General features: G+C 37.3%; 1 long non-coding RNA gene across 1 annotated transcript in view; it reads right to left on the reverse strand.

Annotated features, from left to right (window-relative positions):
• Positions 1 to 4652: 4652 nt before the first annotated feature.
• Positions 4653 to 12704, reverse strand: part of LOC136360709 (uncharacterized) — a 436491-nt gene continuing 428439 nt past the window's right edge. Inside the window, exon 3 of the long non-coding RNA XR_010743501.1 lies at positions 4653 to 4733. This is a non-coding gene — a long non-coding RNA (uncharacterized lncRNA). The remainder of the gene's footprint in view (positions 4734 to 12704) is intronic.

Genomic DNA, 12704 nt, shown 5'->3' on the forward strand with positions numbered 1-12704 from the left:
AGTTTAGGTTATTACAGAGCATCATGGCTTTCCTTAAGGCATCTCTTCCCTTCCCCATACGAATTTACGTGTTAATATTAATCATTATGGTTTGTTTATGGTCAAGGAGACACTGACCTCCACTGGGATTTACAGTCCTTGTCTCCAACAGCCTGTTTTGCTTGGCAGGATTTGCTGTTTTTCTCTCTGTGCTGCTATTGTATGGCTCTGTCAGCATGTAGAGGGCTGGGAGGGGGCTCCTGCTATCCCAGGATGGTCCAGGGATGCACTCTCTGCCTTCCCAGCCTGGCCATGAGGTGCTGAGGCAGATACTCATGGTTTGACTTCAGCTGAGGAGCCCGCCAGTTATCTAGTTATGGGAAACATGTTGTGCAAGGATGGCATGGAGGAGCTGTGTGTCACAGAAACGCTGTTATTCAAAGATAGGTATCTGCAATGTTTTTGTTCAGTTTGGGGCCACTTTCACAGATACACAAAGCAGCTGGTCTGCACCTGGTTTGCATCTAAAAAACCCTTTGCTCATGAATAACTACACGGCTAAAAATAACATTGCAGGTCTAATCTACTTACACTCATAAAACCTCAGCTTTGCCATAGGTGCCCTGGAATAAGTGATGAAGCAATTTTGTCAGGTTTTAATGCAGAAAAACGTTATATCTACGTTAATAAAAACAGAGTATGCGGCCAAGAGTGTGTATAGCCAGACATTGTTCCAGGGGTTTGAAAACACAATTTTGTGTTTATTTTTCTGTCTGGAAGGTGGTTGATAATCCTGACAATCACCACACAGTCTGGCTGTTGGGTTTGCAATGGAAGCTGCTCTTCCTGCCAATCTGGATCTTCATTAGCTAGATTCAAGTTACAATTAAGAAAAATCAGATGTCTAATAGTAGAAAGAAGGTTCCAGAAAAATAAAACCATTAAGGTTAGATACCTCCTCACAGAGCTGCTTTTGTAGTGTTTTATTTTTGGGTTTGAGTGTCTTCTGTTTTTCCTGAAAGACAGAAGCAACAAGTTTACAGCAACTCTACTGAGTAACGTAGTCCTTCAACAATCCTCTTTGCTATGACAGCAGTCAGAGATCAAATGCAGTTTTACTGGAGTCCACCTACTTTATTTAAAATAATGATAGTAATTTTGCTCTTTTTGGGTTTTTGAACAATCCTCAAAAACATCTCTTCCATCCTGGGTATGAGAAGGAAATCATGGATTTAAGCAGAGGTCTTTAATAGGAAAGCTACATTCTGCTTGGGAGAATAACATCATGTGGCAGGGCTACGGCAACAATAACACCTCTACTGCCAGCAAACACTTAACCTGGGTGGCTCAGATGGCCCCAAATATTTAAGAGCATTTTTCTTATACTATAAATTCCCCATGGTACATTATTTTCTTCTGAGAGCTAACAACTGCCCTGTCTGTAAAGCCACTGGTCTTAAGTTTATTAGCTTGCAAGACAGAAAAATAACAGACACATATCACTGACATTTAACAAAGATATCTTTCATGGGTTTCTGTATTTTTTCATATGCTCCACACATTTCTCCTTAGTTAGAAAAACACATTTTGAACCACATTCTGAGTAACTTCTTACGAAGCAAAGCACGCTTTCCAAGGAATCCTTAATGCTTCACCAAATACTGAGTCCCTTTTCAGAAAGTAGTGAGGGTTTTTGCAAAAGAAATATAATGTCAGCTTCCCCTGGGAAAGCTATTTCACCCTTGCCACAGCAGCCATACTCTTCCTTGGCATCACAGGAGGACATCACCCTGTTCCTGTGCTGAAGTGGAAATGGTTGAACAAATGATTCTGGTCTGAAAATGACTTCTGCAGGCATCATATATTCCCATCCACACTTCTTTGAATAAATCATCTTGTGATAACAGCAAATTACACCTGAACTTGCCAAGCCCACAGTAAAGTGCAGGTACCGTGGAAAAAATGGAGGAAAAAGCATGGCACGTTTGGCAAAATTATTTCTATTTTAATCTGGCCTCTACAATTTTTGGAATGTGTATTTCAGCGTGCAAACAATTCGGGAAATTGCTCCTCCCCAGTGACTCAGCTTTTGGGTTGAGCCATGTGGAACTTCAAAAGCTGAAGCTGGATTTTGAGAAAGTCCTCCTTGAGGGTCTGGCACTCCGCTGAAGTCATGGCAAATGTTTTGTTAGCCTGAACGAGAATGGGAACAAGCCTGGGAGTATTCTTGTTTTAAAGTCCATGCAGAAGTCCATATACCAGTTGCCCTGGCTAGTAATAAGAAAAACTCAAAGGAGAACAATAGTTCTACATCCTGGAATGTCAGGATTACCAGCATGGACTGCACTCCCAGTAAAATGAAAAGCAGAGGGTCTAATTTTCTTTTTTTGTGACCCAAACACGCACAAGGTTTCCCATAAGCCTGACTGGGTTATACCTTAGATGACAAGGAACTGAGATTTGAAAATCCAGAAATTTCCAAGCTTCACACTAAAGGGAACTTTAGACATGTCAAAAGGTTGACTTTATTTTTCTGGGTGAGTGGCTGTTGCTAATTTGTAGAGGAGTTATTTGGCTGCCATACTTGTGGAAAAAAACATAGAACATTGAGAAATGCTTGCAAAATGTGGATGGTACAACCTTGGGTTTTATTTGGAGAGTTTCCCAGACATTGCAGAAATAAAAGCTTTTGTATCTTGAATTTGAAATAAGATGGCTTTTAATGAGCTATTTCAAAGCGCCACATCTAGAATTTAGCATTCCGAAAATTTGCCTGTCCCTCACAATCTGCCACTAGACCAAAGTTTCCAAACAGCGAAGAAAGATTTCCAAAGATGTGAATATTCATGTAGGAAATGCAAAGTAGAATTCCACCTAGAATTAACCCACTGAAGGTGTTCCAGGCAGCCTTATAGATATATCTGCCACTCTACATTCTTTAATTGCTGCCAGATAACATAGTAGATCCAGTATTTCCCTCATTTTGGTTTATTTTATGACTACACAAATTTCAGTGTGTCTAGCATCACTTTAGAGCATCTTGCATTGTAGATTCAGTTTTATCATAAAACCATCAAGGACCGTGGTGATGCAGACTGTTGTAATGAATAAACACACTGTTGCTATTTACAGTATTTTATCTCTGACCATGACCCTTAAATTAAGAATTAATGTTTGAGTTAACTCAAGGACAAACATACAAATATTTATAAATTTCATATAAAGGCATGTTGGACATTGAAAGACTTCCCATTGTCTGTCCACAGAGCAAAATAACAGCAACAAAAGGGTGGTGCTTGCAAAACAGGGTGGAGATGTGTTCCCAGGTTCATGTGTGTCTTGTCCCCATCCACTTTGTAGCAGTTACCTCAATCAGTGGCAGGTCTCTTTCTGTCATTTCCACCCAGCTCCTGACTCTGTGGCAGACAATGACAGGAGGAGAAAAAAAAGCATATTTGGGTGTATAATGTAAAAAGCTTCTGCCCACCGTCTTTTTCCAGTTTCTGAAGAATTTCTCTCCTTTTTTGTGGTATTTCATGGGCTTTCAACAATAATTTGGAAGGTCTATTGATTTAGAATTAAATGTAACTGGCACTTTTTTCCAGAGTGCTTTAAGATTATGGTGCCAAGTTTCTTCTGCTTTATGTAGTCACTAAGTGAACACAGAAAAATTTTGCATCTTTGGCCCACTCAGGCAGCAGCAAGATCAACACAGCTGGGGAAGGAGAAGGTGTCAAAAACAGCTTAAAAGTCTGGGGAGCTGGTTCTTTGGCATTGAGATCTGCCCTTCCATCTCTTTGTGCTGAGAGGAAGCATTTGTGTGGCTGGCTGGAGAAAATTTGCAGATGGTGGAGGTAAACTTGGGGCTTCCAGTGAGCCCTGAGCCTGTCTGCACGTCCTGCTCACACGTGATTAATGCCTGCTCTGCTGATGGTGAGTAAACAGCCCTGTACGTGTGGTTCACCAAAGAGCTCTGCTCTAACCAGTACACAGCCTAGGCCAATAAAAAAAATAACTTAATGCTGCCACCAAGCTCCGTGGTTTCCTGTAAAAGCTGGAGAATGCAGTTTGTAATTTGAAGCTGTTGTGCAAATGCAGGCGTGTATTTGTTGGAGGGTTTCCCCACGCCATCTGAAGGGGAGGAAAAATGCATATATTTGGATGTTTCCCTGTTTGTTTTTAAAAGTCATGTCGTAGTCTTATAGTCAAAACTCTGAACTTTAAAAAAAAAAATACAATTCAGGGTTCATAAATATATTTTGCCTCTTATTTTTTTATGTTTGCTTCATTTAACCCTCTTCAAATGTAAATTGATCTTTGATAAAATGCCACTTACGCTACATTTAGTGTATAAACATAAGGAATATGGGCTTGAGTTTCAAAATCCTGAAGTTTTAAATATTTATTCAGATGAGTCTCTTAACAGAACATATTTTTAATTAACTTTTTGAAATGTTAACATATGGCAAAATCTACCTGTTGAAGTTCAGAAATCTACTTCTAATCCTTTTTCACTCTCTGGGAAAATGAAAAGACATTTAGAAGACATTTAAACTGTTATTTAGATATATTGATGCCATTCCTGGCCTCTGAGATGGGCCAAAATTCATGCAGTGCTGAGTGAATAATCTGTATGGAAAAAGCCATAGAGAAAAACTTTATATTTGAGAAAGACAAAAAAAAAAAAAAAAAAAAAAAAAAAAAAAAAAAAAAAAAAAAAAAAAAAAAAAAAAAACCAAAAAATTTAAGCATTTCTGTCTTTTTGTATCCTTGAGAAGAATTTACACATAAAACCTTCCTGTGAGGAATCTACTTTCAGCTTTTAGCAGGACAAGGAAAACTGGTGTGGGCTACAGTAAAATAGCCCACAGTCTGTATTTGATGGATTTAAAATGTATTTTACTTGTTCTAAAGAAGCAGTCTGGGTTCCCTCAGTTTTTATCATTAGAGGAAAAGAATAATTTCCTAAAATTGGAAAAGCTTCAATACCCAAAGATTCCTGACTTTACTCCACTTGCAGTAAAAAGATTTATAAAAATATGTCATAACAATTTTCTTTTCCCACAGAATTGTCCCATAAATGACATTATCACTATACTTGGAACTGCAAATTACACATTATATCAGCCTAAAATCACTAGAGACATTAATTTTCCCTCACTATTATAGTCTGTAAATGGGGCAACACCATGAATGGGAGAGTCTATAAATGGCTACTAATTATGTGACCAGACTGAATCAAAAAGGATGAGTTCTCATTTTACTTTAATTGATAACTTCACTTCTTAGCCAACAGGACCAAATAATTTGTGATGACAGCAAAAATTAATTATTGGGAAATGCACATTTTAAATGATACTTCCAGGGTTTATACATGTGATACAAATTTACAGTGTGATAAATTCTTTCTAGAGGAAATGATTTCTTTAAGTTTTTGTTCTATTCTTATTTCACAGATTTAGGGAACAGCAAAATAAGTGCATTATAGGACAAATGTTGCTGACAATGGGATAAATAGCTTATGAATAAACTCTTTAGCCTCTTGTTAAAGTGGACTGGTTTGCATTTAATGATATTTAAACTAAAAATGTAATAAACATACCATAACCTGTACTTAAGCTGAAAAGTAATGTATAATTTTACTTAATACAGTTCAGTTTGTCACTGATATAAAAGTCAAGTTGTTAATTTGAAAAGAAGAAAAAAAAATTGCACACTTTTTTTGGGTTTAATATGGTTTCAGGAACTGCAGGCTTTTTAATGATTTGTTTTGTCTGATAAAAACCAAAAAGTATGAAACGGGATAAAACTTTTCCATGTAAAATACTTCATTTAGAGGTCTTGTGCAGGCTGCACCAAGAAGAACATACAACTGAGCTTTTGCTGATGATCAGGAAGATGCATTATTTGAAGGGTTTAACAAGAAAACAGAAGATGAGCAGAACAGAGCCCTCAGCTCTAGGTTCCTTTGTCCAGTGCTTCACCTAAATTCTCATTTAGGTGGGCTTCATCCCAGGAAAAAAGTCTGTCTCACCAGGGAGTTCAACACTGAGATGCTTATGAGTGCTATCATATATAAACAAATAAATATCTCATATAGATGTATATATATGATATGTATATATTATTTATCTATATGTGATGTGTATATATATATACATATTTCTATATCTCATATAGATGTACGTGCAGGCTATACAAAACAACTGAGTTAAGAGCAATAACTTTAAAAAAGTGATAGTGGTTTTTACTCCAGTAATAAAGCCACTTATTTTTAGGAACCATTTAATGCATATATTTACAGTATAAAGATATTATAAATTGCAGTGAATCACTGGCCTAAGCTGTTTATATGTTTTCTCAGGGAAAGAGTTCTCACAGTAAATAGATGTAAATATGTGTATGCAAAGACATTTCAGAGGAATCATAAACTGGATAAAGTCTGTACTAGAGAAATTATACTCTTCTTCCTGTCTAGGAATAATAGAACAAATCCCTTAAGGCTTTGTTTGAACAAATTCATCTCGTGTAATGACTCTGAAAGTGAAATGTCATGAAGTATAGGAAAAACACCATAGACACCACTGAGCTCTTTAGTCCCTTCACTGTTAGTCCTTTCCTGATTTACTGCTGGACTAAACTCATTAACTACTGGCTCTGTAATAGTCCCCTGACCAAATTTTACAACTTCCATCTCCACTTCCTTTCTTCAGCTCAGCGTTTTACCCACTGTCCTTGTTAAGCCCTTTCAGGAGTGCTGGCCTAATTTCAGGGGGAATACCTGGGCTTAATTTCAGGGGGAATACCTGGGCTTAATTTCAGGGGGAATACCTGGGCTTAATTTCAGGGGGAATACTGGGGCTTTTGATCTGGGTGAGATGGGATCAAGTGTTGCATTATTTTATGAGCCTTACATCATCCACAAGTATTAAAGCAAAATCTTAGAAACAACAGATTCCTGGGAAAACAAGAGCAATACTCTCCTGTCAAAAATCTAACCCGTACCCATCATTTCAATAACCCAGTTTCTGACATTAGATTCCTCTTATTAAAACACTGTTGCATCAGATTCCTTGGCAACCAGTCTTTCTTCCACAAAACAGTTTCTTTCACACTTGCCTCCACCTATACTGCCACACTAGTGCAAATAATCGCGATAATATTCTGTAAATTACATCTTAGAAAGGCATTTGTACCTTAGGAAATGGGAACCTAATGGGAAAATGATTATGGCATATTTATATGAAAATGGTCTGCAAAAAAAATTTAAGCATAACCTTTGAACATAGGTGACAAAATGATTTATACTCAATTAATTTTTTGGACTTTTTTTTTTTTTTTTTGGTTTTTTTGTGGTTTTTTTGGTTTGGTTTTTTTTTGTTTGTTTGTTTGGTGTTTTTTGTTTTGTTTTGTTTTGTTTTGTTTTTGTTTTGTTTTTTGTTTTTTTGGTTTTTTTTTTTTTTTTGCTTTGGTAAATGGATACACTGATATTTCCAGCTGAAAATATGTTACATTGAAAGTAATGTGAAACTTAGGAGTGGGTTTGCCTAACAAGTCCAGCTTTAGAATTAAAGTGTAAAAATGCTTTGCTATCTGTATTTAAAATTTCATTGTTAGTGTTGAATAACAGGACTTTGATAATGGATTTGGCTTGTAGAAAATGATAGTAACTTTTGCAACAGAAACCGTGAAACAAGATTATTTTGACCTGAATTGTTGTTCAAGGCCTCATCCCCACCCATTGTTAGGAAATAAAGACATCGTGGTTTATATCATTAAGGTGGGTTCATAATAGAACTCCAAGGTAAAAACTTAAATCTTAAAAATATCTTCACAGATTGTGACCAGAAGTTTCTTTTTTTACTGGTGGAAGCACCGTACAGAAAGGATGGATGAGTAAAGGTGAGTAAAACACGCTTTTGCTTTTTACATTATTATATGTCAGTATCAGCTGTTCATAGATAGATCTGAGGAATGTAGTAGAAAAATTGCCAGAAAAAGTGAGAATAAAAAGCAAAAACTATATTTGTAACGTGTGTGACTATCTGCATAAAGATAATTAATAACATTAATTAACATTAAACCTCCTATCTCCTTGCAGGAACGGCACAGGCTGACACCCAGCCCCCCTGCACGTGTACAGGGATGCTTTGTATTTGTAGAAAAGCCTTTCCTCCCTTGGGAACAGCCAGGGCCTAATCACAGTTTCATTACAGGATTGCAGGGTTTATGTCCTTTCAGCCCTAATCCTAAGCATTTCATGCAGCTGGTACCAAGAGAACTATTTGACTAGGAAGTGTTACTGCTTTATGGATTTGTTTTCCCCACAAATGGATAAAACTGATTCCACACAATTTATTAAATATTACAGAAGTAGCAAATAAGCTGGCAATTTGCAATGATATTTATACAATTTAACAATAACTAAATCTCTTCTATCTGAGGTATTATAATTACTAAGGAAAGAAAGAGAACACAAATAAAAACATTTTTATCCCCTTCATCTTGACTATTCAGAAAGAACTTTGAAGTACAGTTCAGTTTATCAAGTTAAACATTTTGTGGACTTTTGTCACAGGTTGGTCCTAATAACCTCAGCAATATATTTTTTTTTTGCTTGTCAACAATAGCAAGGCCTCTGGGGATCTGTTACAGAAATGAGGGTATTATGCTGCATTCCACTGCATCTCTGTACCTGTTTGTGTCATTAGTCTTGTTGTACCTTGGTTTGTGACTCAACAAATTTAAACTTTTGAGAGCTCGAATTAGGGTTTTCTCTGTTAAAAAAGTTTTTACTGAAACACACAACTTTGCTGATTTAGATCATTGGTGCTTTGGTAGGGATACAAGTACAAGAAGAGATCACTAAAAGAAATGCATCAGCAGAAAAATAGCCACCAGCTCTCTCAAAGCTCCTTCTTTCGAGTAGTAGGAAAATACTTGACAGTGGAAGATCAAATTGTCATATTTTTAGGTCTGTTTGCTCACTGGCAGTAGCTTAAGCAACGCAGAGTCCTGAAATAATTTCCAAACATCACTTTGTATGTCCTTCACCCTGCTCTTTCTCAAACAGTTGGTGGGGAAGTGGGTTATACAGTCAATTTATATGATGGTCGTTAGGAAACACATCTGTTATCATATTTTCAAGGAACCAAAGCATGCCTGTCCAAAAACATACGCAGACTATCCCATACAAAACCTGACCAAGAAAATATTATTCCTAAATTATGAATTGTAAGATGGAACAATGAACATTGTGTGTGAAAGAAGATCTAGTCCAAGGTAGGAAATTTTGTGGAGCTGGACATAGATAAAATTTTTTACTCCAGTTCTGTACTGTCTCTATACCTACCACATCTCTCTTACCTATCTTTCAGTGAAATGCATTTATTTTATGTTCTAAATTTGGGTGGTTGTTCAAAACCACCCCCATGATTCCTCAAGAAATTTACACTCCGAATGAAGCCACCACAGGGCATGAAAATAACAAACAAATGGGAGGGTAGGAAATTAAGTGCAGGAGGTAAAGTAAATAAAAATATAGAGCCAGAACTCCAGCTGCTGGAAATTAGTGTAGTCTTATTGAAGCCTCTGCAATTACACTAACTGAGCAATTACTTCATAATTTTTACTTACTTTTCCCTTTGTTCCCTCCCTTCGTTTGAGCTTTGAGTCAACTGAGCAGAATTAACATCAGCTGAAGAGCAGCCCTGGTGTGCATCCTGTTATGGGTCCGTGGGGAGAGGGAAGAGGCAGGGTGGGCAGCTTCTGAGGAAGCCTTTCAGAGAGGAGAGGCAGTGCGTACCAAGACTATAGCTGTGCGTGCTCTCATGTTTGGTTTGTGTTTGTCTCCTTTTCACCATTTTCCCTCCCTGCACAAGTTCCCTGGGAGGAAAGACTTGTTGGTGTGGGTAAATGGGTGTGCTAAAGCACCACACCTTCAGGGAAGGCAAGCAAGCCAGCAAATAAAGTATTTGCAGGGACGCTGGGGTGGTAGCCACACTCCCTAAACCCACAAAAAATCAGGTGTTTTTCACTTCCCTGTGGGTTTCCCAACCCTGCCTGCAGTGAGGCTCAGAGCAGGACTCGAATGTGCAGCACTGTGCAGGATGGGTAGTGGTGGACCAGGTCTGAACTGTGCCAACAGGTCATCATCAGGAGGAAAAGGAGGATGAACCCAGAGGGAATGCATGATGCGTGGTGGCAGCTGTGTAAATTAACACAATAGTGGGGAAATAAGGATGGCTGCAAAGTCAGTTTGTAATAAATGGAGTTATTGACTGAGTTGGTTAAAATGGATTTAAGGTAATGGCGAGGGTTTTATTTTATAATGACTTTTCTAATTTTTAACTTGGAATGTAAAATTTATCCTTTTCATTAGAGCTCCATGAATAAATTGATGACTGTTTTGAAATTAATTTCCAGTACAAATGACATTTCTTATCCGGATTTTATTTCCTGTAGCTCTTACACATTAAATCTCTCCTGAGTCAGACTTGATCCATTGCTCATTCAATGCCTAAATATATATAGGTTTGTACATCATTGCTCATAAATACATTAAAAGGACATTAATCTGTGAAGTTCTACGAAGCAAGGAGTGTTAACACTAAGTGGATTTGCAGTTCTAATTCATCTTCCTTTTGCATTAAGGTGCAGTCTTTAATTCCATGTTCACACATACTCCAGACAGTTTCCTATTTTTCCCTTTCTTTTCATTATTCACTGCACAGAACTTTCTGTCTTAAAGGCTGGAATTAAATGTGGAATTGTGCATTTACTTTTAGCCTCATTTAGGACATCCATCAATGAACCAGCAAAGTACCTGGAGAATATTTAGGCATTTATCTCCCCTTGACATACAAGGCTGCTATTTCCATCTTACAGGAGGGAGAGCTTTAAGAGAGGAGGAGAAGTGTTTAATGATATCAAGCTGGATTTAACCTAACCTAACCTAAAAAAAAAAAAAAAAAAGAAAAAAAAAAAAAGAGAAGGAGACAAGAAGCTTACAGGACAGACTGTTTTAAATTCAGGACTGATCTTTTGATCTTCATTTCCTGGGATGAAACAGCATCTATTTAGAGGTGTGAGTAAAAAAAAATAGCAACTCAGGTTGGACAAAATGCCATAATTTGTAAATGTAACAATCTCACTGTACCACACTGTGAGGGATCTGGCTGAGAAGAATTTTTGCATAAATGTTAACCAGTCGATTTGTAAAAACTGCCCTTTCTAAAGCTCAGTCTCAAGGGAAGTGGCTGTTGCTGAGGTTGGCTGTGATACCGAGGAGCACATTGCCCTCCTGCTGATGCACACAAGAAATTCTGAACTTCCTGACTGAGGTCACAGCCCCATGAGCTCAGGGCTTTTTTTCAGACCCAAATGAAATTTCACAGGAGAGGGGAAAGACACTTCTGCGACCCGTTGACTCTCTCCATGTCAAAAAATTGAAAGGATTACTGCAAACAATATAGGTGTTGAACCTGAAATAATTTTTTATGACATAAAGTATAGGACAACCCAGATATTAAAGTGTATTTTTATTACTAACACACTCTTTCAGCAAGTATGTCTTCACCTATGTGTAGTTTAACGGCCTTTACTAGATATCAGATGCCTAATTCAAAATGCATTTTGTTATCAGGACACAACCAGCTAAAATAACTATAATAAAGAATTCTAGGAAGTAAAGCAAGATAATATTCATCATTAGTTTTTCTATATGACCTAATTGTCTTTTTTGACTCTTCAGATATTTGATTAGGTAGGTAATAAGCAGGTATTTAATTTTAAATTGAAGGGAAATTTGAAGGAAAAACCTGGATGTGCTGTTACAGTAAAAGGTCCTACTTGGTGAAGTTTCTACTCCTGTTGAAATATTAATTGTAAACATCCTTTTATAAACATATTTTCTCAAGATTTTCTATTCCTAAGCATCTTTTTGTGCTACCCAATCCACCATGTTTCTGTAAAGAGGTTGATATTGAAAATCATGTCACTGGTAGAGGGTTCAGATCTTTCATTCATTTTCAGTTTGTGACTATTACACGTGGAATTATAGTCAGATACTTTTATTGCCTCCATGAAAGTAGAGAGATTTTTAATAAATATTCTTTTCCTGTAATGTATACCTCTTGCAGAGAAAACCACCAACTTGACTGCATGTGTGATAATTTAATAGAATGTACAACAAATAGCACCTATCCACGTGATGGTTATCAACACAACCTGCCAGCAGCTGAGGAAACAAAAGAGTGCCTTAATTCATGAAACATATAAACAAAACATTGAGCTTTATATTACATATGGATCCCATTCACATTATCTGCCCATTCTGTTGAAAAGCATGATTGTATCTGACGTGTACTAATGAGAAAGAAATGCATAATCTAGCCGTAAAGCAGGTGGAGACATGAGTTTTTCACATCTGTGGCATAAAGCAGAGAGGAAAGCAGCGCAGTGGTAAAAATCATAGAATCACAAAGTTGTTAAGGTTGGAAAAGGCCTCTAAGATCATCGAGTCCAACCATAAGTCTGAGGCTTTGGTGAGGAATGGAGTGAGAGAAGGAGAAAAAAGCTGAGGGAAAGGGCCCAGGAGGGAACTCAGGAAGGGAAAGTGAAAGATGTTATCAGCTTGTTATTGGTATACGTGTCCCTGCACTTCAAAGCCCTTTTTGAAGCTGGCAGTGATTTTTCACGGACCAGCGACTGCGATCAGCGACGGT

This window comes from Sylvia atricapilla, chromosome 4 (genome assembly GCF_009819655.1).
Source record: "Sylvia atricapilla isolate bSylAtr1 chromosome 4, bSylAtr1.pri, whole genome shotgun sequence".
In the NCBI taxonomy this organism is placed as follows: domain Eukaryota; kingdom Metazoa; phylum Chordata; class Aves; order Passeriformes; family Sylviidae; genus Sylvia; species Sylvia atricapilla.